Source organism: Cygnus olor, chromosome 4 (assembly GCF_009769625.2).
Source record: "Cygnus olor isolate bCygOlo1 chromosome 4, bCygOlo1.pri.v2, whole genome shotgun sequence".
NCBI classification, from domain to species: Eukaryota; Metazoa; Chordata; class Aves; order Anseriformes; family Anatidae; genus Cygnus; species Cygnus olor.
The window spans coordinates 48,220,047-48,246,286 of NC_049172.1; the positions used below are offsets into that span (position 1 = coordinate 48,220,047).

At 36.9% G+C, this 26,240-nt stretch overlaps 1 long non-coding RNA gene across 4 annotated transcripts in view; it reads right to left on the reverse strand.

Annotated features, from left to right (window-relative positions):
* Positions 1-26,240, reverse strand: part of LOC121070251 — a 71,319-nt gene that overhangs the window by 22,610 nt on the left and 22,469 nt on the right. For 3 of the 4 annotated variants that reach the window (XR_005819970.1, XR_005819969.1, XR_005819971.1), the window contains exon 2: positions 12,979-13,040. This is a non-coding gene — a long non-coding RNA (uncharacterized LOC121070251). Of the gene's footprint in view, positions 1-6,892; positions 7,491-12,978; positions 13,041-26,240 lie in introns of those variants that run through there. The other variant, XR_005819968.1, reaches the window with a different exon arrangement.

Here is a 26,240-nt window from a genome sequence, read left to right on the forward strand (position 1 = left end):
TGAACAAAATGTCTTGTAAGAAAATGTTTTTCAAAACCTTTCTGTAATGGATCCCTACAACAAATTCCGTATGCAGGAAAATCTTGGAAACGCTTGTTTCCATAGAATATGGTCAAGTCACAGGTAACTGCTGAAACTGTAACTGCTGTAAATGTAACCTGTAACTGCTGAAAGTGATAACATAACAAACTTCAGTAGAAATAATCCTTTTTATTGGTCTCTTGGACTATACATACATATGTATCTGACTAAATTGTTTTGTCCTAGATTATTCAACTTGGCCATTTGTGAAATTTCCTGAGGTTAAGCTTTGTAGTAATGAAAAATACAAATACTTATTTGTATAGACTGTGCATGGTGGATAATATAAAAAGTTTTTTTTTTGTTTATGTATGTTCTTAATGACAGCTTGGAAATGGTCATACAGTCTTACAGAATTGCATTAATGCAGTATAGTAAGCATCCACCTGCTGAGCTGCAGTAACTCTATGTGGATGCTTCTAGACTGTAGCCTGCAAAATGTGACACACTAGCTTAGTGTCTTACTGCTATATTTCACAGCGGGAGGTGTGAAGTTCTCTTCATTGCCACAATTTGGGTGGCTTGTACTGAATGCCATTCAGGTGTGCATTCACATCTGCATGATGGACAATTGTGTTCTACAGTATTACTCCACAGTGAAAACAGTCTTGAGACTTTTGATAACTTCAAAAACCTCTTTATTTTGGCCAAAGAAAGATTATGAAGTTAGAAGATCATGTCTGATATTGCCAATATGATAGGATGATGATGATATCTAATTTCTAGATGACTTCTGGTACAGCATACTCTGCAGTTACCTTTTTTAACCAGAATTGGGTGAAGACATGTACAAACATCAATCAAGCCAGTTGAACTAACTGCCAGAGATGTTCTGTGAATGCTTTGGTGTGAGACCACCCATGCTTTGACATAAAAACACTGTGCTAGAATTCTTTGAGTAAAAAGAATACCTGCACTACTTCTCACTTTTTAACATTAAATTTCAGAAGGATTTTAACAAAATATACACTAATCAGGTAGCAATGGAAGAAACAGCTGTGAGAACTGTTGCTCACAGTTCATTGAATGTGGGATTGACATCTCAATTGCAGGAGCAAGTCATGGGCATGACCTGACTGGCACCATGAGTTTCCCTTTGGTTATTTAAGTTCTGCTTGAAAGGCTTGTTTCCCTTCTCTTGAACCAGAGTACTTGGCTTACAGTGTAATAGTTAGAGGAAAATTTTTTTTCTAAACCAGGACCTAATGAGTGGGAATGCCTCAGGATGCCACTGCGTAATAGGAATGTGCTCTCGCTTCAGAGGAGTGAGCCTAGAAATATTTGGAAGATGATGATTAACCTTTTAACCACAACAGATGGGGACAAGTACTCAAATTATTTAGCTGTAACTTATTTCCTGGATGACTTACTGACAAAGAATAGGAAGATCAATAAGGAAGGAAATTCAATAGAAACGGGCTTTCCACTCATCTGCCCATCTATGTAGGTACATATTGATCCTTCTTCTACAACAGGAGAAATATGGCTTCAATCTGAGAGTAATATGTCTAGAATCACAAAACTGTCTTGTATTAACAGCAAGCTTGGTTTTACATGGAAGAACTAATCTTTACCTGGTGATCTAACAGGAAGATTTCTCACTTCCATATTACGAGATGACTAGCAATACACAGCCAGTGTCTTGTATAATGCAAGCATTAAAGCTATAAAAATTGAAAGTTAGTACTGATAGTTACAAGCAATTTTGCACGTTGATATAATGTCCCCTTTAAAAAGAAAAGGTATATGTTGCTCAAAAATATAGTTAGATCAACATCAAAAGTTTGAATGCAAGTAGTAAACAAACATGATTTTGTTGTCCCCTTTGGCAGCTGAAACAAAATGATATAGTCAGTTCTGCCTTACATGTCCCAAGTCACATGTTATTTGTGACTCATCTCATTTCTACAACCAGCTCTATTGTTCTGTAGAACACAACAGTATGAAGTGATGCCAATTGAAATGCAAGAAACAAGCATTGCGTTGTTAGAAGGAAAAAAATTGTTTTAAAGCCATTCATGACTTCATCTTTAGAGATATAAGACGATGAAACTGTTCTTCTAAGAGTTGCTTCTCTTGTTTCTGGTGAGGATGGAAAATACAAATCTATATTTTGATGCTGGTTGTAACCATTCCCACTTTAACTTCATCCTTAGATATAACTGCAGGTGTAGCAGTTCTTAAGGGAAGGGAGGTGGGCCACACTGTTTTTATCATCAGTTTCTTTCTATAAAAGCACTACTAATGGAATGGAACACTGAAGTGATGGTATAGAAGAGGACTTTCTTGTCTGGTGCTGCAGAGGAAGAACCACATCTCTGCCCTGACTTCTACTAGGTGTTCTACGCTTTTGGTCAGAAACAAGAAACTTTCAGGGGTGGGATGCTGAGGTGAGCTTGGTTTATATATTCCTTCATACTTTTTCAAATATATATTTCTAAAGAATTTGGCAGAATATTGTCCATTTTAAATGCGATTGCTTGCTTATTTGTTATTTAACACTCAGAATTGTTGAATTTAGTTTGATGTAACTGGTGGTAGTTGGCCATCAAAGGATGATTAAGTTGGTGTTCAAGTAACAAAGCTGCCTGGCCAATATTAAAAGATTAACAGGATCAGAGTATGTCCTGCATTGTTACTGCTAATATATGAAAGATGCTAAGGTGCCATTGTTTTTTTTTGCAATGGTGATTGTGTACAATAGCTGTAAACAAATGCTTTAAGAAGGGGTGCTGTGAAAATGACAACTGTGTGATTGCTCTGTGTGGGATCTATTTCTGGGAACTGGAGTGTCAGGTACTGTCTACCCTTGTATTTCAGTTAGCGTATCTGTCAGGTGTCAGTGGGTGTCTTGAAAATGCTCTTTGTGTCCTGACGCAAGGATCACTGATTACAGAGTGTGGATCAAGCACTGCGTATCACTGTTGTTTTCCGCTACGTACAAGACTTGAGGATTTAAACTGTTCTATGGAAATGAAGATAAGGGGCTATAGCAGGGCTGGGCATAAGGATAAATTTTTCATGGTTTGTTTCTTAAACCTTGTCTTAGTACTGTAAAAGGGTGTTTTAACGTCTCTGTAACTTTTTAAGTCCTTTATGTGTTGCTGGAGTCTGTCCAAGTGTATTTGATGCTTGTTGTTATGGTCTGTATAGATGGCTCTTCTTGTCTATTTTCATTGAGTGGCCTTTCAAAGACGTTTAATAACAATGGTTATCATTTTGACTGCCTTCTCTTAAAATGTGTCTACCAGGATGTTATAAACTTCACTGGGCAATAGTGCTGTCTAACTGGGGCTCAACAGATATAAGTAATGCAACAATATATCTTGCATTGTGTATGACTCCAACCTAAGAAGGAAACTGATAGGACGAAGAAATACTAGCATTAAAATGAAGTGTAAAATGTGATACGTTTGGAATATTCTGTGTAGCCAAGAGAGCTGAATAGGGCTTAGGCCCTATTAAATTACATTCCAGTATGCATAGTTTTTAATTAATAACCAATGTAATGATAAGATTATATCCCTGAATCACTACATGAAAGTGATGCAAGATAAATCTTCTTAGATACTTGGCAGGACGTATATAAGATGAATTAAAAAAAAAAAATAAAATAAATCCAGCAGCTGAACCATCTTAAATTATTGCTAAAAAATACTTGCTGCATTTCTCTTCTAAACAAACCCCTTTTCTCCAGGGTGGCATATTTACAGTAGCTAATTTTTAATGAAGCTAAACTTTGAGATGTATTAACAGCATTAATTGATATTATTCTAATTTATTTTGACTTTTTTAATTCTTTAGAAAAAAAAATTCTTCCAGCCTGTGTATCTATGTTCATAGTCTCAAAAGAAAAACCATGCAAGTTCGACCCCTTTAATTTTGAGATCCTGAAAGGTATATTTTCATGCAACTGAAAGATCTTTTCTAGGGACAAGAAGGTAAGGTACGATGTCCTGGGATAGAAGCTTAAAAGAGCTAAAAGTATCGTCACAAGTGACATGTGGAACACTAGAACAACTTTTTCCTTTCTGAGATGTAGTCGTAGTGTTCTAATAAGAAAAATACACATCGGTAACTTTGTTTCATCTCTTCCTTCAGAATCCCCTAACAGGAACACGACTGTGTGGTAATACTTAAATTCAGTTTCTAATTCTTGAAAACAGAGTTGTGGAAAAACTACTGAAATCTAAGCATGGTGTGTGCATGTAAATACCATCTGGTAGGAACAACTCCCTTGGGAAGAGGAAATGCTCTACAGAGCTATGTGAAAATAAACTTGGAATAAATAGCAGGACAAGTAACAATGCGGTCGAATGGACAAAGTCCAGATGTGCATTTGCTACAAATCTCTGACAAAATTATAATTAGAATATGCAGGCTGAATAAATGCTGAATCAATCTTATTACAGTTCTTGTCACTAAATAAAAGCATTTCCTTTCATTTCTGTGTCCACTTAGGTTCTTTATCTTGCTTGCTTCATCTATTTTCTTAGTCTTACAAGCTCTGAAGTTACATGTCAAATTACCATGGAGTTCACCATAGGGCACCTGAAATTGTACTTTTTAAAAAATGAATAGATAATTCTTCTGTGCAGTGCTGTGAAATGATTGAATTGAGGTCAAGAAATAAATAGGGAGTAAAAACAAATGAGAAAACCAGACCTCCTATTTCTAGCCCAAAGCTTAGTTTCCTAGCATATATAACAGGAATTTAAGCTTTGTTTTGACTTCTTAATAAAGTCTTTACTCATCTATTTAAACAACAGTGAGAATAACAAGGATAATATCAGAGTCCCATACTTATGAGGTAGCTACTTGTGATTAGCTGTAACTAATGTGGGATCATGTTGTTATATTTTACCACCATGTTACAGCTCTGATTATCTCTTTCCATAAGCAAAATGGGCTGTGAATATGGAAATATGGAAGGAAGAAACCCTGTTTCCTTTCTGTGAGGTGCCACTGCATGTTCTGTCCTTGCGCCCTTTGCAGCTTTGGGGCTGGAGCGCAGAGCGTCTGTTCAGCCTTTCAGCATGGTTTCTCTGGCAGTGGATTTACATAGATCAATAGTTTGAACTTCAAGGCTTACCTTTACATAGGCTAATGTTGTGCTCTCATAACTGTGAGACTTCAGGACTTCTCTACCTAATTTCTTTTTTGTTGTTTTTTATCCAAGCTCAGAACTTCAACACTAGCAGCTACTTAATGATTCTTTGCTGGGGGAGGGAAGGAAGGGGTAGGAAGCAGCAGAACAAAAGATCTGATCCTGAATCTTATCCTAGTGCTTTTTATTTATTTTATATTTATTTATTTATTTTAGTATTGGGGGAAAAAATAACACTGATTTCAGATCAGCTCCATTACAAAAAAAAAAGTCCAGGACACAATTAAAACTTAATGTTCCCATACCCGCAAGCAAATGCGAGTGGAAGAGAGAACAGGAGAGAATAACAACATATGAAAAATAAATGTAATAATTCTTGTTTGAGTTGCAAGTTTTCGTAATGGAACTCCCCCCCCCAATTTTGTCCATGGGTTTTTCTCAGAAATGCCATGTTGATATTTTGTTTTTTAAAAATCTTGCTGCAATTGGATGCAAATGTATGAAACTTCTGCCCGTTTCCTGTCATTCCCTTCTCTCTCCTTAAAATTGGAGAGAGAGGTGATAGCTTGCCACATGTCTCTGCCATAGTAATATATTCTCTCACTACTTATTGAGGTAACTGCCTTCAGGAATATTTGTTTGCTTTAACTTTAAAAGAAAATGTGGTGAAAGCCCCTTGACACTTCTGTCTTGACTGGTGAGAGTGTGTTACATGAAGATCTGGTAAGACTTGATCTCCAGTCTTATAATCTATGCAGGGAATAAGTTAGGTCCTAGTCTTTTATTTTCTTCACGTAAGGGGTAAATTATAAATTATACCTATTGCATGTTGGTTAGTTTCAAAGTAATGTCAATGCTAACATTGATCCCCTATATTGCTTTGATGTCAATACCTTACAAGGAAAATTTGGTGTTGTAATTAGTCGTGATAAATAAAGTAGTATTTAACATTGAAGAATGATTGAAATTGTTTGGAAATCTTGACAATTGTTCCTCTGTGGGAAGGGAGCATTATTCCATTTTTGCCACGGAAGCCAGTGGAAGTGACCTGCCAATGTCAACCAAAACCATGCTGTATACTAAGCATTACCTTTATTTTTTAAATAACTAGTAGAATTCTTGTTCTGCCACACACCACTTCAGATGAAAGAAACAAATACTACATGTTAAGGAGACACTTATCTAGATGAGAAACTGGATGAGTTTCCCTGTCTGGCATCAGGTTTCATTAAGAACACTGCCTTGGCACATTTCTAAGAAATAATGAAGGTTGTACTTATGGCTCTCCCTAATCTATGTCAAACTTTATCAGAAATAGTAGTTATCTTTATTTAAACTTCAATGTATTCACCCCTGTTACTTTTGCTTACTTTCTACCCTTTAGCATAGTAGATGAAGGTTAGTTCAAGTGGTAAATCTGATGGAAGTCTCTTGTCTTCTATGGTTATATTAGCAGCTGGTGTAGAACTTTGTCACTTCCTTGGTTCATTTTGGTCTGTCGGTTGTTCTCACTCTTTGCAGTCTTGTAGGCACATAACTATTGCTGGGGCAAGGGCACGTGGCTGACTCTTTCTCAACTTGCTTTCTAGTTATGCCCTTGGGTTCTCCTCAGCTGCCAGATCAGTCTGCAGCTGGCCTCTACTTTGCAATGCATGCAGTTGCTCTGTGGTTGTTCCCTGGGCACACAATTTCTGATTTCTTTGAACATCAGGAGGTTGTTCTTGAACTGGTCCTCCAGGGTACTTGAGTACTAAGAAGCAGTCCTGCTCTCCTCTAGTGTATCAGCCAACTTCCCCATGCTGAACCTCATGATAGTGTCCTCTTTAAGTTTTATGACTTAAAAATAGTTCTAACCTTGTTACCATCTTCAAGGAGATATCACTTGTAACCAGCTGCTAGACCAAACTGCTGACAGCTCAACTGAGTCATTCAGGCTAGTTCCAAGGAGGCAGATTTGCTCCAGAGGTGTTTCTTCCTGCAAAATGTCATGGCAGCAAGTCATGCATCTGAGAAGTTTAAACTTGAGTATGAGAACAATTTCACTAAAATGGCAATTATGTGCATTGTGGTTGTCTGCACCAGGGACAGATGAGAAGTTGGGCAACTAACTATGATGGCCCAGATCTTACTGAGTTCTTATGTGCTTGTAGATCTTGAAGTTAATAGATGCACTTCTAGAAACTTCAGCTTTCTTGAATCTGTTTACTTGACACAACACATACCTTGGAGACTCTCTGCCTCTGTGCAGGAAGATTTGTTTTATTTAAATAACCTCAAGTTCCTGGAGAAATCCAGGAAGATCCTGCTTAAAAGAGAAGGTTGTAAAGGGGAGCTTTAAATCATGGGAAATCATGCACAACAAATCTTTAAGTGAGCTTTTCTTAAACAAACAATCTTATATTAAAAGAGGAGTGAAGATTTTACTTCTATATTTGTTTTGACAACATCTTTTTCTAAAAGGATGTTTACAAGGGGAAGAAAAACTGAAACACCTCTATCCCACTCTTGCAGTTACCGTTGACCCTGGCTTCTGCCACCCTGAAATCTCCTCAAGCCAAGAGAGGGAACCTGGAAAAGACCACCTATAGGGTAAATGAAGACCTCAGAGGGAGCACAGGGGGACTATTCTCTTTGAGCTTAAGGGACTGACTGCTTATCTTTTCATTTTTGAGACTATGGGACCCAGCTGCCACCCCACCAAACTGTATGTTTTTCATTTTGACAGCTGTTTCCAAGTGCTGTTAATTTTACAGGAGAAGCATCAGTAGCCCCTCCAAAAAGGAGCAACCTAGAGATCTCTTCTGAAAGACACAGGTTCTATGGGTCATTGGGGTGGGGGTGGGGAGGAGTACTATAGGTTTAAGAGGATACTCAGAACATCCTTTTACAGTTTAACCCATGATATGCTCAGTAAGTGACTGGTGCAATCTAATAGACAATTCAGAAACAAAATGCTTTCATATTTACCTACTTTCAAAGTATCAAAAGCTAATGGCTAGACAAATGTAGATGTTTAGTAGCAGCTGTGCTTTCATATAAGGAAAGTTAATCTGCAGTCCATTCACAGAATATTTACACCCTGCTTCAGGCCTGGAAATCTTCAACTATGAAGAAGCTATCCCAGGCCATTTCTTGTTTTAGGTAAATAGATCAGGTTTCTTTCAGCCCCATTGACTTTACCCTTTAGTCACTACATCATGTTAAACGCTCAAGTTTAGTTATTCTCTGATTTCCTGTCGGCACATGGTATGAATTTTTATATTTTCTGTAGATATCTTACTGCTACTTGGAAGATTGCTGTAGCACACTGGAAAAATACTACTTTACCAGTTACACAACTAAAGCAACTGAAGACAAGTAAGGCAACTAAAAGCAAGTAATCCAGGCCACTGTAATTTACCATTTCTATATGAAGCTCTCCAAATATTTGTTAAATCTTGACTTCTAAGCAAGGCGAAACAGTTCATCTAAATGTGAAAAGATGAAGCTAATTCCCAAATAAGCATGGGGAAAAGGGGGGAGGGGGAGTAAGGGAATGGAAGAACAACAGAATGGTTTCTAAATACCAGTCTTAAGTCTGCTTTTGGCTTTGTTCATTTTCACAGAAACCAGGAGAGGTGGAAAAAAAATCCCCTTCTGAAAGGTCACTAAAAAGATTTGAGATGGAAGTCATGGGAAACGGGAAACTCAGAAATGTTACAGTATTTTGATATCAGTCTATGAATATCAAAGTGAAAGTATCTACTTAGTTCTTCATAAGAAATGCAGTAACTCCTGCACTATCAAGTGTGAGGAACACTTTCCATTGTCTTTGAAGCATGATAGAAAAATTGTAGTCTGCTCTTACTTCAACCACAGTGGTCACATGGGTTTAGATTTAATCCATGAGATAATTATTCAGTTTACCTGTGTCTCAGGTGGTGTTGCTTTTTTGGAGGAGGGGAAGGATGAGGTGGGTTTGTTTCTTTAAAAGTAAGTACTTAGTTTGTGGCATGATGGCTGAAAACCTGGAGCTATTCAAATTAGTGACAAGGCCTTTGTCAGTATTATGGGGTCATGATTTTATTCAATAATTAGTTCTTCATCTTTAGTTATACTGCCTGTAGATGTATGAAAAGTGGAGCTTGACTTCAGAAAAAAAAGATGGGCTCTCCTGAGTTTAATTTGTCTCTCTCCACATTATATCTCGTCTGTTTTTCCCATACTTCTGTCTGAAGATTCATTTTTGCTAGATGACCTGGACTTCAATCTACACTCTGCATCATGATGTGCGTCTAGATATTGTGTAACTCAGCAAAGATTTTTAGCGATTTTCACCTAGGAAATGTAAACTGGGAAAGAAACAGCTTGAGAACAAATTCTTTTTCCTCTGTGGAAAGGGTGATATGTCTTGGCTGACTCTATCCCTGATCAGATAGAGCTGTAGTCTGTAAAGTGTATGTCTCAAACTCATTTGAGTTAGGAGCTTTTCTCACCTGAAGAATAAGATCAGACAAAAAGTGTTTTTATTAAAAAAAAAAAAAAAAGGAAGATCCCTCTGGAGGTAATCTAATTATCTAGTTGAATGTGCTGCTTGAATAGAATTCTTTATCCAGCAGGCTTGAGAACTTCAAGGATGGGAACTATGCAGTGTCCTTGGGTAACCTGCTCCAGTGTTCACCACCCTCTTGGAGGAAGCCTTTTTTCTAAATTCCAGTTCGAACCTCCCAAACCTTGATTTGTGGCTGTGACAGATCCCTCTTACTACATTCAGTGCCTCTTGCCTGAAAAAATTCTTAGTCTATGCTCATCAGCCTTGATGAAAGGAAAACAGGAAACCTACGTTCTGATGCCTATCTAAACTGTATCCTTTGATCTGGAGTCTCCACTACTAAAAGTTTTAATTTCTAGACTTGTAAATGTTCTGAAATAAGTTTTTGTCTAACATTGGTCTTTAAAAAAAATACTGCTATATATGAAATTGTTTTTTTCTGTACCTGGCAATCTTCAGCTGAGTTCTGGTTTATGTCCTAATGAAGAAATAACTTCAAAAAATAGAAGTAAACATGAGATTTAGCATTCCCTGTTGTTTTTCCTTTCCTACCTTATTCACCAGAATGTACTATGTAGATTGTGGTAGTAAGGATGATTTCCTGGAAGCTACTTTTGGAACATTTTGAAGGTGATCCTCCTTAGTGCCAAGAGAAGCAAAGCAGTTCCGTGTTGAAATGTTGAGTGATTATAATCAAAGAAAATACATCCAGTGTAACTAAATGTCAGCTTTGTGCAAATAATGTAAGCAACTTAACCACTCAGAGTTCTTAATAAGTAAGGATATTTTTAACTCTTCCATATTTTATCTATTATTGCAGTGTGCTGTTTAAGACATAGCAGTGTTTTCTGTTATTTTTCTACTAGTCTGACACCTAATGTGCTTTTCTTTGGGTTGGTAGAAAAAGATGATTTCTATGGCAATTCACACTTAAAAGAAGAAAAGCTGTCCTTCATTTTAATGACTATTGAACCACATTATGCCTTTTAATTAAACAAAAGATTTTGAATTTCCTCTAATGACACTAGAGACTAAACTCCTCTGTAGAAAGAAGTCTCAGTAAAGTGTATTGTGTGGCTTCCATTTTAGTCCCTAGCTTTCAGAAGGGGTGTTGATTTTTATTCTTGCAATACAAATAGAATGCCAGTGCAATGTTCTCGGTGCTGGCAAAAACTGATGCTGCCCTTGAAGTACTACACGTGATCAGTAGAGAGGAAGTACTGCCAATGCATGCAGGGCAAAAAGTTTAAAGTAACTTTTTAGTCAATAGGAAAAATGGGTGTCCTTAGAAATACGCATAAGTGATCTCATCTTTGAGCTGTAAATGAACTGATCATACCAACAGGCATGCATTAAGGGTTGTATTGATAATGCAAAATTTTGGCTTAAAACTGCATAATAAATGTGGAGGAAGTGGTTTGTGTTCAGCAGTATGCTAGTGCAGTGATGCATCTCCAGGAAAATGCTGTAGAAAGCAAAGCATGTCTTTAACTTGAGGAAATTTCTAAGAATCTTAGACTGGCAGTAACTAATAATCCTACACAGTTGTGTAAGTCATCTGTAAAATGCTGAAGTCTATGCTAGCCTTCTCTGCAGCAGCTTATATAAATCTCTGCAGCCTCTTTTCTTTAAGTAAGACCAAGTCAGCAGAGTATAGTTTCTTAATTTAAAAAAGAAAAAATTTCTCTGAACGGAGTAAATATGCACAGTGGTATTAAATGTTTCCCTGTATAATACTGGTATCAATCTTTGATGTATTCCAGTGTACATGTAGTGAATACACCTGTCTTGCAGTCCCTTCATTTTCCTTCCTATAGTTATGACTTTCTGAAATTGTTTCAACAGAAAACATGTTTATGGTAACTGTTAATATAACAAGCTGCCTAGGGAAGTAGTTAGGTCGCCATCCCTGGAGGTCTTCAAAGAAAAAAAAGTATAGATATAGAGCTTAGTGATGTGGTTTAATGGTGGACTTGGCAGTGCTAGGTTGAAGGTTGGACCGGATGATCTCAGGTCTTTTCCAACCTAAATGATTCTGTGATTCTTTCTGTCCCCTCCAGACTTCAGTAGTTAGGCTAGGCATACTATGTAGCCAAACTTCTGCAGAGAAAATATCTTTTTTTTTTTTCAAGGTACTTCTGCTGTAGAACAAGATGCTTGTTTGGTTTTTGAATAAGCTTTTTCAAGAAGACTCAAGTGTGGTTCTGCAATCTCATTAGTTAGAAACACCAAGGTGACTGCACAGACTCCTCTAACTTACTTTCTGAGAGCCCTTGCTACAAGGAAATCTGAAGTGGGCTCCTCACAAATACCAGCACTCTCTTTCCCAGGGAAGTGGAGAGAGTTCTGCTGTCTTCCTACTGATAGACTGTATGGCGTCTACACATAGTCAAAGTGGAGTGACAGAAAACACACCATTAATATTTTATTTAAATAGAGTCCACGGGAGCTTCATCTAGGGTGTGAGTCTCTTACATTGTCTGTACTTCAGCTTGGAAAAGTAAACTGTCAAACACCTTGCATGTTTTCTATAGGTGCATATTCAGCTCCTCTCCTGACTGATAAGGGGAAAAGAGCAGATAAGCCTTCTCCTGTGTTATCTTTGGTGTTGTTAAATGCTACTGAACAACAACTCTACTCGAATTTGCTTCTGACAGCAGGAGTCTCCCTTTACAGCTTCTAGATGAAATGCACTTTCCAGTAACTGAAGTGCTTTGTGTCATTCACTGAAGCATTCATTGGTTTGATGCTGTGCAGGTATTGCTCAACAGTGGTTACATTTCTCCAGTATAATACCTGTAAATCAAATCTGTGTTCGCAGAAAAATGTGTTTTATGAAATTTAATTTTCTGTATCTAAGGAAACATTCCACTTACAAAATGCTACAATCAACAAACAGCTATAGAGGGGACTTGTATCCTTTACTGACTAGTAACAAAGACCAAAAGTGTAACTGAAAATTTGGATATCCAACAGTAACAAGCAGACTGCATTTCTTTTTTTTCCTTAAAAGACAATGCCTGTGCTGTCTGGGGTCACTTTTTCTACAAAGTAATCTGTAAAGTAGATGAAAAACAGTTGGACAGTAATTTAATACAAGCAATGCACAAGCCAGAAGGTGAAATAGCATTTCAACTGTATAGTAGATCTATAAAAGAAGGTCTTAACTAAAATCAGTCTGTTAAGTCAGAATAATTAAGTTCTAGGATCTACTGGGGTTCAATTACTTTGTACAAAGAGCAGAATAAAAGTACTGCACCTGACATGAAGATTTTCTTCCCAGAGCTATGGGAATCAGTCCAGGAATCAGAGTCCAGGTTTCTATATACAATTGAGAAAAGAACAAGGTTAACTTAGGTAAGCTTCATTTTTTAGCTATTTTAAAGTGAAGGTAAATGCTTTTGAATAAATGAAGCAAGCATATTAAAAGCAATATGACACCAGTTTATCATTTTATCTTAAGCTTATCAGCAGGGTGATACTCATACAGATGATTCTTCTGAACTTTTTTTACTAGTTAAAAAATATTTTATACTTCATTTTTATTGAAAATAATTTTATCCATTCTTTGTTGTTGCATGCTAAGTACTCAAACTTGTACTGAAACCTCTGTGTAGAATGGAAAACCAATTGCACCCAGATTGTTTGTGATCATTTTGTTCACTATGTTCTTAAATGTTCCCCGTCAAGCTACAGACAGACCACAGAGTCTGTCATTACTGGTGGATCCACAAATATGTATTGGAAAAAAGTCTTCCTGCAACTTAAACCCCTTCCTTGTCCTCTAATCTGCTCTAAGGATGGGAACAAAATATTCCTTTTACTGTGTTCTGGCTTTTGACATAGCTCAGTATGTTCTCTTCCTTCCCTGCTCCTTCTTCAATTTTTGCTCTATGATTCAGGTAACTGTAAATTCCTTCCACTTCTCTTGAAATAAAATCCTCAAAACTCAACTCTGCCTCTAGGTGAGGTCCTTACCTGCTTGAGCTTATGCTCACATTCAAACTTTCTAGTATGTGGTTTATTCTTTTGGTTTGTCTTAAAACTCGAGAATCTGAGCCACTTGAATCTCTGTTTGGACAGTTTCAAAAGACGATGTGGTAGACACTCAGATCTCTTCATGACCTTGATGGTAAGGGCACTTGCACAGAGCTTGGAAGTGCATGTTAGAGTTGAAGGCAGGGGAGCTGAATTTGTTTTTCTGCACCTTGAATGAATATTGTACTGGAGGAATTGATACAGAAGAAAGGTATGATTGTTAGTATCTGTTTTGATGCAACAAACAAGAAAATTATGATGGGCACTTGAAGGTTTTAGGGAAAGCTATTTTCTGGTCCACCTCCATATTTTGAAAGAACTATTTGGTAAAACTCTTAACCTTGTCATCCACCAAACGTCCATGAATCTAGAGTTATATAGGCAACTTTAATGTATTTATATTATGTTGTTTAGAGGTTTTCCTGATTTAGACATTAGCAAAGATTGTGGATGGGAATTGATTTTAATTTGGGTGTATTAAAATCTATCCAAGTCCAATTTTTAACTTGTTTTTGCATTGTTGTTACATCTAGACATAAATTTTGCTTTGTTTTGCTTTTGTAGCTTTTGTAATTGTAAATGAGATGAGAGAAATGTTAGATGATTTTAACGTAATAAGACAGATATGCTCATTTCGTCCATAATGGGTTCATATGACCTTTTTATTTAGAGCTTCACTAAAGTGGCTGGCTGAATACTGGGACCTTTGTTGCATTCGCTGCTGTAACCTTGCCAGATACATCTCTCTCTCAGCAGTCATATATGTCTGCTCTCACGTGTTTGTCGTCTGTTCTAATTGACCACACGTACTCTCCACGGTTATTTGCTCATAGATCTTAATCTTAAATCTTAACCTATAATGGGTTATAGTTATTACTATTTTCTTCATTAGATCTGTGCTGCCACTGTACAGGGGAAATTGGTGATTGCCAGTGGGCGGATGTGCATCTGCTTTTCATGCAGTTCATCATTTAGGATTAAGAAATATTAAAATAAGTTTTAAAGTACGAATTTGCATTTGAAAGTATGTTTTTTAGTTTCTGCTTCTCAGATTAAATGGTTAGAAATACTAATCATGCCAGTTGTATTGGTATACCACATCCATACAGAGTAGATGAGCAATTTTCTAATTTACTTTGTGTGTATATACACATATGCACACATCCCCCTGTAAAGCATAATGCATTTTTAACATATTTGTCAGTGTTACTATATACAAAATACTTGATTCTGCATCACTATATGTATGTGTGTGTACTTGCTCCCTGTGTCTTAACCTAATCATCCAAAAGCTCATGACAGCAAATGTAGAGTGGTTTCCTTGTCTGCAGCAGTGTTCTCTGAACAGGAAGATTCCCTGGTGAATTCATTATTACACAGAAGTCCCACCCCTATGAAACTGCTGTAGACACATAACAGGATTACTGTTCGAGAGTTTACTAGGATGCAAGTAAAATTGTTCCAGTCAGTCAGAAGCAAGCATCTTTGACTAAGGTAGGAGCATGATTTTTATACACCTTGTAACAAAATAAGAAAGCATTTCTCATTTATTTTTCTGTAAATAATATTCCTTTAGGTATTGCATTATCAGTTCAGTTCTTATGAAAAGGGGATCTCTTTAAAACTCTAAACCTACATTTACTTTAAAAAAAAAAAAATCTTGTTTGAATTATTATATTTCCAATTCAAACAACCAATAAATGTGAAGATTGTTTTACTGTTTGGAGAAGAAATATGTTCAAAAACATGTAAGAATGCTGGAGATTGTTTTTGTACTTCATACGCTATTTTTTATGATTCTGAGAGAGTACTTAAGGCATTTTTGTTGCTCAACATTGCTTCCTCTGTTTGTATTTCTATCTTGTAATTTCATAGCAACATTAAAATGACAATTTTCAGTTTTAAAATATTGTTCATTTTATGTTACCTCAAAAATGCATATACTTTTTACATCAGTATTTTAATAATAGTAATTTGCTATATGTATAAAAAGAGGTTGATGTGAATCTTCAACTTTCTTAATTAGCTAATGTGCAGGATGTATTCATGTAAATCTAAGAAAACAAATTAGCCAGATCTAATAACCTAATGGCATAGCTGCTCTCTCAAAATGCAGAGCTGCCTAATCGATGTGGTGACAAATGAAATGATCTGTGGCCTTCAAGGCTGGAAGTTAATTGAATGAATGGACAGCATTTTTTTTAAACAGCTGCTCATATATTCCTAATGGAGAGTTCGGTTTTATTCTTCCTTAAAGTAATTGCACATTCATCCTTAATTGAAATTCCCTGGTTTTATCCAGCACGGTGCTTTTAGACAGGGCAAGGGTCTTTGACATTTATACTTCAGAGATTTAAGTTGTCAATATGATGTATAGCGCACCTACTTATAACTGTAAGAGACCTGAAGATCGTTTTAACCTGCGCTTGAAATGTTCCCCTATTCACAAATTCTAAAAGCTGAGTGAGTGGATGCTGGGAAGTATCTCAATTTATTAAAATATGTTCCATGTTTCAGACACTGCTTGCTGTATGAGGGGAAAATACAGGTTTTATTAGTGAAGCAGGTTTCTTTGTGTACGTAATCAGCTAAAGTGTATATGACTTCATTGCCGGTTATGTATAAAAGGCTATGTAATAAGATCTAGACGCTTACAAATTAGTTTTCTTGTTAGGATTCTGACATGAGAAATGTTTTAACAATTAATGTTCATGTGATCCATGTCTCCAAAAAGTTTGGAAAGGCAGCTGCCTTTCCTGTACTTCCTCCAGCTACCCTGTCTCTTATTAGTGATTAGAAGCACCTTCATTTTCAGCTGCTAACCTTGCACGCTCACTTGGTGAGAGCCTGTACCTGTCACTCAGTTCTGGCCCATGTCATGGCTTCTCAGTGCTCCTCCTCCACCCTGAAAGTCTGGATTCAACCTCCTCTCAGAGTGGGGAAAGGAGAGAAACAGATTCAAAAAAGACTGCTGTTCAGCTGCAGAAGCATAGATGGAGTCACTAACTCATGTTCAAATATCACAACCGATGTCCGGTGAAATGCAAAATGATAGCCATGAGAAATAGAAAGGAACTGCATGCTGCCAGTGGTCCAGCTGCTTATGTTATGATCTGAACAGGCATTTGGCATGAGGTAACAGTGACCTCCTTTACCTCGGGTTGGTGACACACTGAAGAAGCAGAAGACACCATGATAGCAGCAAGTATGAACCTCTGCCAAAAACAGATACAATTGTAATATAGAGATCTGAATGAGACTATAAAGAAATGGACTTAAACTGATAAGGGCCTTTAGGCCCTTAAAGGGCCTGGACCTAAAGCCAAGTGGTCTCTAGCACTCAACAGCAACAGAGCTCCAGAAATTCTTAGGGCTTGTCCTAATATGGATGTGTTACTGTGTTAAAAGTTAATGCTGTGATATCATGGACTCTTTCCTGAAGACACAGTCTGGGGTGCAAGTTAATTGTTATGATTTTTTGGCAGTTTTCCTGCAGTGTCTCTTCAAAGCATGGTGGGGATTGTCTTGGTGGCAGACATGTTTCATGACAATCCAAGCCACAAAACAGTTTGGTAGCCCTAGTTTCACCCCTGAAACCTAGCACCTTTTCTGGACCAATCCAAACATGTTGTGGTTCAGAGTGTGCAGTGGCATAAAGCATGTGCCAGACAGTCTGTGATTGGTAGGTTAGCTTTGCTGCCTGTGTTCTTTAGATATTAGTTTATACCAAATCCAGAAAATAGTTCATCATTGGTATACTACAGCTCTCTGATTAAAAACAAAAAAAAAATCACTTTATCAGTTTAAATATTCCATAGGAAACAATATTGATAAGGACCTAGTAACTGTTTCTTTTGTAACACCAAAGTTCAATTCAGAAAATGGTTATTGGCACAGGAATTTTGAGCATGTTTTGGGGTTGTACATATTTTAGATAAAAACAAACAAAAACCTCTATTACTATTGCCAGATCTAACTCTGCCTCCTGGGCTCTTGATCATGGGCAGAATACATTTCAGCTACTTATTTTCAGAGAGATACCAGTCGAGAGCATGGTATATATTTCTGCGTCATACAGAATCTGACATTAATAGGGCTGCCCCTTAGCGTATGCAAGCAGGTATTCTTTGTTTCTTAATTATGTAGAGTTTTGGACATATTTGAGACCAACAGGATTGCCTGCTGGCCTTAGCAGGCTTTATCCTGCAGTCATGGTTTGTCCATTGCCTAAATCACTTTATTTTTCTTAGCCTTTACCCCGTGGGTCCTATAGCTCATTGTAGTATACGCTAGTGTTTAGCACAGCTGTGACTGGGGAGGTTCCCACCATTCCTGTATCTTGTAAGAAAGCTTTGGGAATGTTTATCTCACAGTTCTGTTGTGGAATAAAAACTCTCCCTGGAAATTTGACAATGAGCGGTAACCTGTCCTTTGCTTTTCACACTTCAATGCCATCCATATCCAAAATTTGTGAAAAGTTTATACATTTTTTTTGCCTTATTCTCTAAATTTTCTCCACTCTCCTCTCTGGAACAAAGCAGACAACACAAGTGCCTTGCACATTTTGGACCAGAGATGGCTTTCCAGAGTAACGAACAGAAGGGGTGGGGGAGGAGGAAACAGCAGAAGTCAAAGGAAGAGGCTTCTTGTGGCTCGTACCCACAAATGAAGTTATCCCGCTTATGAATAACTCATTTTTTTTTCCAAGCTGTTAAAATGTGAGTTCCTACATACCTGCTTCCACATCTTTCGCTATCCTTTGCTCTGGCCAAAAACAGTTACTGTAAAGTGAAAAGACAAGTTCTGTGACTTCATGGGGGTATGCAAACATTTTGCATGGGGAGTGAGAAATCTTTCTACCCTTTCCATGCTTGGTAAGAAAGAACCTGTTTCTAGTTTTGTTGCGTGAAAAGTGGAGATGCTGGGGGAAATTATAGTAGTAATTGATGTAGTTCATGTGCAGAGCCTTGAGGGCAGGCAGTTTTAAGAAAATATATTGATGGTGGTGTCTTAACACATCTCGGTTTCTACCATACTGGTTGGTTGATGGCTAACAAGGCTATTAACTTCTTGACATTGATAAAGGCACCTTAGTGAATGAGGGAACTCTCATAATGGTATTTGGCCTTGCAAATATGTTTATTCCAGGCCGCCAGAAAAAAAATCCATTTGTTATGCTGAATATTCTGAATTCCATTTTATATATCTGAAATTACTATACAATCCTTTCCCAAAAGTCATTTTTTTGTAAAGAAATTAAGATAGAAGTTACTCTGGGATTCAAAAAAAAAAAAAACACTTTTTGGAGCATTTTGCTCTTGCTCCAGCTCTGTCTTGTTGTTTACTACCATATGCCCTTCACTTGATTCATCTTCAGGGAGAAAATAATGCACTTGCATTATTATATATTATTTCAGCAAAGATAGAGCTGAAAGTACTTGTAAATGCAGTGATTAGCTACTGGATGCCTGGAGGCTTCCAGACCCATGTCAAGTAAATCTGCACAAGTGTGGAATATTTATTTTAAATGTGCACAAGTTTCAGTGCACAAATATAGAGTATTTTTTTCATGCCTGGCTGCCTTGAAACAGGGTCTATCTTTGAAATGCAGTGGGTTTTCTCATATAGAAACCATCCCCTAATGCCAAAGGAGACCAGTAATGTAGAAGAGCATGGTATAATAGTATAGCATGTAGTTAAAGCACACTTTAGGGAATCCTTCTCCTTTGAAAGTGGAAATATTCAGTAAAATAAGACATAATCCTGTAGTTGACTACTGCATGTAGTGTCATAAGTAGGCAGCGGCGAGGAAAATACAAATGGAGTTTGACCCAACTTCCTCCTACTTCAGGTATCTACTTCCACTCCTTTCCTTGTTTTGAATGAGCTAACATCATACCAGTTTAGTCTGAAGTAATAATACTGAAGTATTTTCCTTTTAAGAAAGTTTTCTTGTGTGATGAAAAACTTTCATATAGTACAAGTATGTGCATATGTATCAAGAGACTCAACATGTTACTTGAGTTCTAACAACTTCAACCAAAGAAAATCTCTTCTTGCTTTGGAATGGAAGGGCTAAATTTTCTATTATATGTGATTTATTTTCACTGAAAATTAAAGGACTGGGAAAGTTTACAACAGGATTTCGCACTTGTTTTTCTTACTAGTCGTCTGTAAGCTAATGAGCTACTTGTCTACTAAGCTTTATTAATCCTTGTATGTAATATAAATATATAAATAGGTGTGCTTTGGCAAACTTAGAAGCAGTTGTATGCTATTTAAAACATATACAAATGTATTTAGATTTCTAGTTTGTTTTCACAGTGCAAACATTAGCATAGGAAAGTATGAAGCGATGAATTCAGGTATCAATTCATGTTTCTATGGAAAATTCTAACTGATTTTATATATGATAATTTTCATGTGTTTACATAAGGTAAGAATAAATCTTAAGTTTTTTGAAATGCAAAGATGTCCTTGAAATGCAGTGCTTAAGTGCTGCTTAAGTAAGATGTGTTTTTGAAAGGATATTTAATGTATCGCAATCTGTATTGATGCATGAGGGAGCAATGAGCTAGCTATTCATTATGTACATAATGCATTTAGCGTACTTGCAGCGTTTCACCCATTTTATTTACTTTATGAATAACTTTCCTGTGGTAAAGTCTTCTCAAAAGACTTCTAATAGTTTTAACAGTCATTTTTACAGAATCGCTATGGATAAGGTATCTACACTGTTAATTCTATTTTGGCTTCCACATTGCACATTGAAGTTATCCCTTAGTGCTACTGAGAAACATTCACCTTTATATGAGCTTACATTCCCTAAATTGAGAGCTCTATTGATATCAACAAAGTCACATAAATGTAAAAATGTAATTAGGTATATCTCACTAGAAACTGGAATAAACTAGGGCAATATTTTTCAGGCAACTCTGATATTGATGTTGTGCCAGAATTTTATACCTGTGAAAGAGCTTGATCTCAGGCATGTGGTGGGTGGTCCCAAGGGTGTCCTGCCTGACCAGAAGGGCTCCAGAAGGGAGGTGAATTTCCTAGAAAGTTTGATACTTTTTGGCATCAAGAAGAGCAGTAGATACCTAGGTGCAAGTAACTGAATCTCAAGTTCCTTTATCTAGAGGTTTTCAGCAAATGAACACACTTGCCAGCATGGCTGCTTTGCTCATAAATTTAATCTGAGGTGGCTCTGTGCCTCAACCTCACTTTCCATTCTAATTTGGAAGCCTCCAAAAGTTTCAGTAATGTAAACGTAACTTATACTCTCCATTCTCTCTGTAATAGCTATTGACAATAGAACTCTTGAGTGCTACAGAGGATGTAGCTATGAGTAAGATGAAGTTGGTGGTTTGAGGCTATTAAATATAATGCTATAATTTACTGGATTTTATGCATTTGCCAGTCATGTTATTTATGAGTTTTTATCAAGCATGCAATTACCAGATTTTGTTTGACAAAGCTGTAGCACAACATGGGCTTACTCCTGGCGCTTTCTTATGTTGACACTTCAGTACTAAGGTCTTTCCTCAGAGTTTTTCTTTTGGCTCAGCTTGGTATAGGGCTTTGATCAGGCTGAGTGGGCAATACTTTAGGCACGTTGCTAAATGTCAAATGTTACAAATGCATTTCCTACCATTAGTTAGGAAGTACTCTGGGTCTGCCCTTGCTGCTTCAGCGTACCTTCTGTCACCCAAGCTGAATGAGCTTCGAGGGCTCTGCCCCGGTTAGGACTCACAGGCCAGACAGGCACCCGGATTGCTGTAAATTATCTGTGGGTAGTGCTGCTAACTAGCATATATCTACAGTTCTACAGTGCCTCTTTCTGAAAGATGTGGCTATCACATTTTTTAAAAGTTAATAAATTCACAAATCAAAAGCAGATTTGTGGGTCTGGAATTGTTCTTGGCAACTAAATTCTGCTTGAACTAGAATGCCTAGTGTGTGCAAAAACTGAAGACATTGTAAAGGAAAAAAGTTGGTATAGCTTCTGTAGCTATTTTTGTATGTCACAATAAGAAGAGAGCATTTACCTGAGTTGTCTTTGTCAAGACTGGGAAAAGGATTGTGAAGGGAGTGAAACCATAAGAATGATGATTTTGATTTTTGAAATAAATGAAGGAAAATAATATGCTGTTAAGGTACTATGTAGATCTTTTTCTATTCCCTTTGATTTCAAGATTCAGATCTGACACAAAAGAGAAGCATTTTCTTTTTCTCCTGCCAAGAGTCATCAAGTAAATCTGTCAGGTGAATCTCAAGCTTGCAGAAAAGCAGTTCCTGTAAGAAGCATCCAATTAGCCTACTTATGTCACTTAGTACTCTGTGCTTCAGTGTTCTTTGACTATAGATTAGTTTCTGTGCTCTAATTCCTGCCATTAATATTCACCCACCATAAGCTTGCTTCACTATGCATTATTTATCAAGTTTAGAAAGTGTTATAACAACTTCTAACTAGGAAACAGACAGATGTTGTCTATTTTTTTAACTTAAACAAGAAGAAATATGAAAAAATACTATTAAAAATAGTGCAACTGGTATACGGGTACAATGTCATGCTGGTACTTTTTATCTATCCGTATAGCCAGGTGTCGTCTTAATCTTAGTTCTGTTCTTAAAATTTATATTGACCCTGATTTGGAAAACTGGGAAAAAAAAATATCAAAACTTTACCGAAGAATCTTCCCTACCAAAAGAGAAATCAACCAACTAACAGTTAAAGGAGTCCTTATAGATGCTTCTGTAGACTTCTGTGCAAAATACAATCAGATCCTGTAGCTAACGAATGTAAATCTATCAGTTGGTCTTTGCTGTCATTCACTGAATTACATTCATTGTTTTGATGATGTACCTGGAATTAACTTTAGAACAGAAAATTATAAGAACTTCTACGTTTATGAAGAATGTTTGGATTGGGTGCGAGAACAGAGGTGTGCAAAATTCTCCTGGGGAGTACAAACTTTTGCAAGGATTAGGATAAGGCCAGTCACTAGTTTTGGTGAGAACACGTGAAAGCTGTCTCAGTTAATGTGTGTTTTGGAGCTTGTTAAAACTCAATTCAATTTAGCAGTCCTGAAAACACAGGGAAACGAACATTGGACTTCTACTTCTATGTACTTCATGGGACTTCTGTGGCAGCCCCCTCTCAAAAATGCAGTGGAAGGCTAGGCACAGTTAATTAAGTGAATTTGAGATAAATTGATTCCTTGGATGTGATTTAAGTGAAATATGTATTTGATTATTCAACTAAATGTGTCTAATTCCATTAAATACATCGCCAATGGGCTTGTTGCATCAAGTATCTGTTATGTCGTGTTAAGAGCAAGCTAGATGTATGAATGTGGGAAAGCAGTTCAGAAGAATTTGATTAATTTTTTCATATCTAAAGGAGTGATATCATTATATATATGAATATATACATATAAGCACAGACAAAAAGATGTAACCTGCAGGTATGTGAGTAGAAATCAGGATGTTGCGTTAAACATCTAGAAAAAGTGGTATTTAAACATTTGAGGAAGAAACATGTTCAGGAGAAGCTGTCATAGCTATGCTTAAGGTATAACTGGTGAGGACATAATGAATAGCCTGTTAAAGCAATAAAGAAGTTGAATATTTGTGTTCTGCCTCATTTCTGTCTCTTCTATCTCATTTCAAGCAGAAGGCTATTAGATATCTTCAACAGTTATAGCTCTTAGTACCCCTTGGTACCTGCATTTTTTTGAGCTTTATTGTCGTACATTGTGTTGATCAGAGACACTACTGAAGGTTTAACTACCATCCATATATTCTTAGTCTTCAAATCTCTGTAGCTTACATTGAAAAGGAATGGTTTTGAGCTGAAGCTACAGTGGAAATTGGACCCACCATAGCTCTAATTCTAATATGTTTGCTTTGACTTAAAAATATTTGTCATTCAGAATATCTGGCACTTAGGATTTGGAGCAGAAATATGTGATTTGGAGAAAGTGAATAGTTTTCTGGTTGTTAGTTAAGCTTTAAGCTCCTATAGGAATATCTTAGAGCTGATGTAATGCATGAGTTGAGGGAAATTATAAATTGCTGGAGGATATTGTCGTAGACTTATCCGCAGTTGTGGTTTAAGAATACATCTAATGTTGACTTTGAAAAGCTGCTTGGTTTTTATGATTCATTTTTAAGGCACTTCATATTCATATGAAAGTGAATTGAAATTTTACTGGCTGACTTCTCTATAAGGGAACAAATTGCTTTCTTAGCAAATCAGTTATTTGCTATTCTATTACAGTTGATAATACAACATGTAGCCCCAAAACATGTGGTTTTGAAATTATAAAAAATTATTTTGGATTTCTGTATACCTGACAGTACAATACCCTACAAATGAAGCAAGGCATAATGATAATATACTGTTGCACCTCTAAACCAATCAAGAAATTAGAAGGTTTGTGTTATTTCATTTACAAAGATTTTGTTCTGTGCAGAAACACAGCTTATTCTATTTCTACCATGAAACATCTGCTTTAAAGGTGTGTGAAGCTTCTTTAAATACAGTGTTTAATGCTTCAGCTTTTCAAAATCTAAAGCTCTTAAAGATTTAGATGTATCGTCAGGGAGCACAAATAAAAACAAACTGATGATGCCTGGAAATGAAAAGCAGTGTGCTTCCCCTGTATCCTGCAGTGCACCCTGTGAATCAGTCATGCTTTCCAAGCATTGAACTCAGAATTTATGTAAAATATATCCTGTTACTATGTTTCAAACAGCAACAAAATGCTTTTTTATTTTTCTTGCAATGTTGCCATAACTAATGACAATGCTAGAATTAAAAGGGGAGGAAGGACTCTACCTGAGCTGGAATCAAACTGTAGGTATGAGCCCTATTAGCTGAAACTTTCTTATTTCCAAGGAATATCTCTAATTATTCCCTCAACACTCCTATCTGTCATAATAGGTGATCATGGTTCAGTGATATGAAACCAAATTCTGCTATTTTTCATGTCATCTCTTTAATATCTCGTGTGATAGGATATTTCCATCTCTGTTCATAGCTGACAGCTTAGAAGTTTTGAAGTTCTAATCTTGTTTTCTTCATGGGACACCTAAATTACTCCGTAGCCTCAATGGTGAGGAGGAGGCTAACTCAACGCTTGAGAAAATCCTTTGCTTTTCAATGGATTACTCTATCCTGTGCAATGTTCAACACTGTTCTGGATGCAGAAGGGTTAAGCAGTATGCCTGGGAAGATGATGAGCATTGGTTTCAATGCTGTTTCCAATTATGTTTGATAAAGAATTATATACAAGAGAAACAGTCAAGGGCAATGGGGAGCTGCTTTAGAAGAAAGAACAGATGTTGAAGATGACAGATTTATGCTCCAGGTGATTGGTATAATAAGCTAGAGGAAGTAATGCAGGAGAAAGCAAAGCATTTTAAACAATGTTTGTTTTTTTCTGTGCTTTCTCTGCATGGGCTGCATTATTCTGTGAAACATCTGATATGCTGCAGTTCTGAATGTACCTGCACCTATTCTGGGTGGGAAGCTGCAGTTGACCCAAGTCACTTGAGTATTAGCATGTGTTAGATACCAAAATAAGGAATGCATTTCTTGCTCCATTAGTGCTTTTTATTCTTATGGCCAAGTTGAGAATTCAAGGCAATCTTCTTCTAAAGATATTTTTGCATCTTCTATTAATTTCTCTACTTTTAAGACCTCCCAAAAAGCATGGAACCAATTCCTACTGTCTACCTCTGCTCTGCTAAAAGCTACTCAATGGAGTGGGGCTGGATAGATACCTGGGAAATTGGGGATGATCTAATTAGCAGTAAGTTAACAGCTGTGGGTTAGACATAGGAATAGGCTGTTGATCCATGGGAACTAATGAATTAGACAAATGTAATGTTATGTTTAGGGAACTTACTGATAAAAGCTGAGTGCACAAACAAAGTAAAATAAGGAATTAATTCCTTACTTCCTGTCAGCAGACAGATGTTTAGCCACTTCCTGGACAGCAGCACATCTAATGGTTAGTAGGGAAGATAAATGCTATCATCACAAATGTCCACCCTTCCTTCTACTTTCTGCAACTTTTTATTCCTGAATGTGTCATGTGGCATGGAATATTCCTTTGGCCAATTCAGGTCAGATGTCCCAGCTGTGTCCCCTCCTAACTTTTTGTGTACCCCCAGTTATTCACTGTGAAGGCAAGTGGGGGGGAAAAAGAAAATCTCAGTGATGTGAAAGCACTGCTCAGCAACAGCCAAAACACTGGTGTATTATCAGCCCAGTTTTAGTCACAAATCTAAAATACAGCAACATATGGTCTGCTGTGAAGAAAACTAACTCCATCCCAGCCAGACCTGCCACAGGAGGTTTAGGTTTGTCTTTTTGTTTGTTTTAAATCTTGCTTTAGAAATACAAGTAGTTGGTACACTGTGCAGTAACATTGTTGAGCATGAGGGCTCACAGGAGTTACAGGGTTTCCTAAT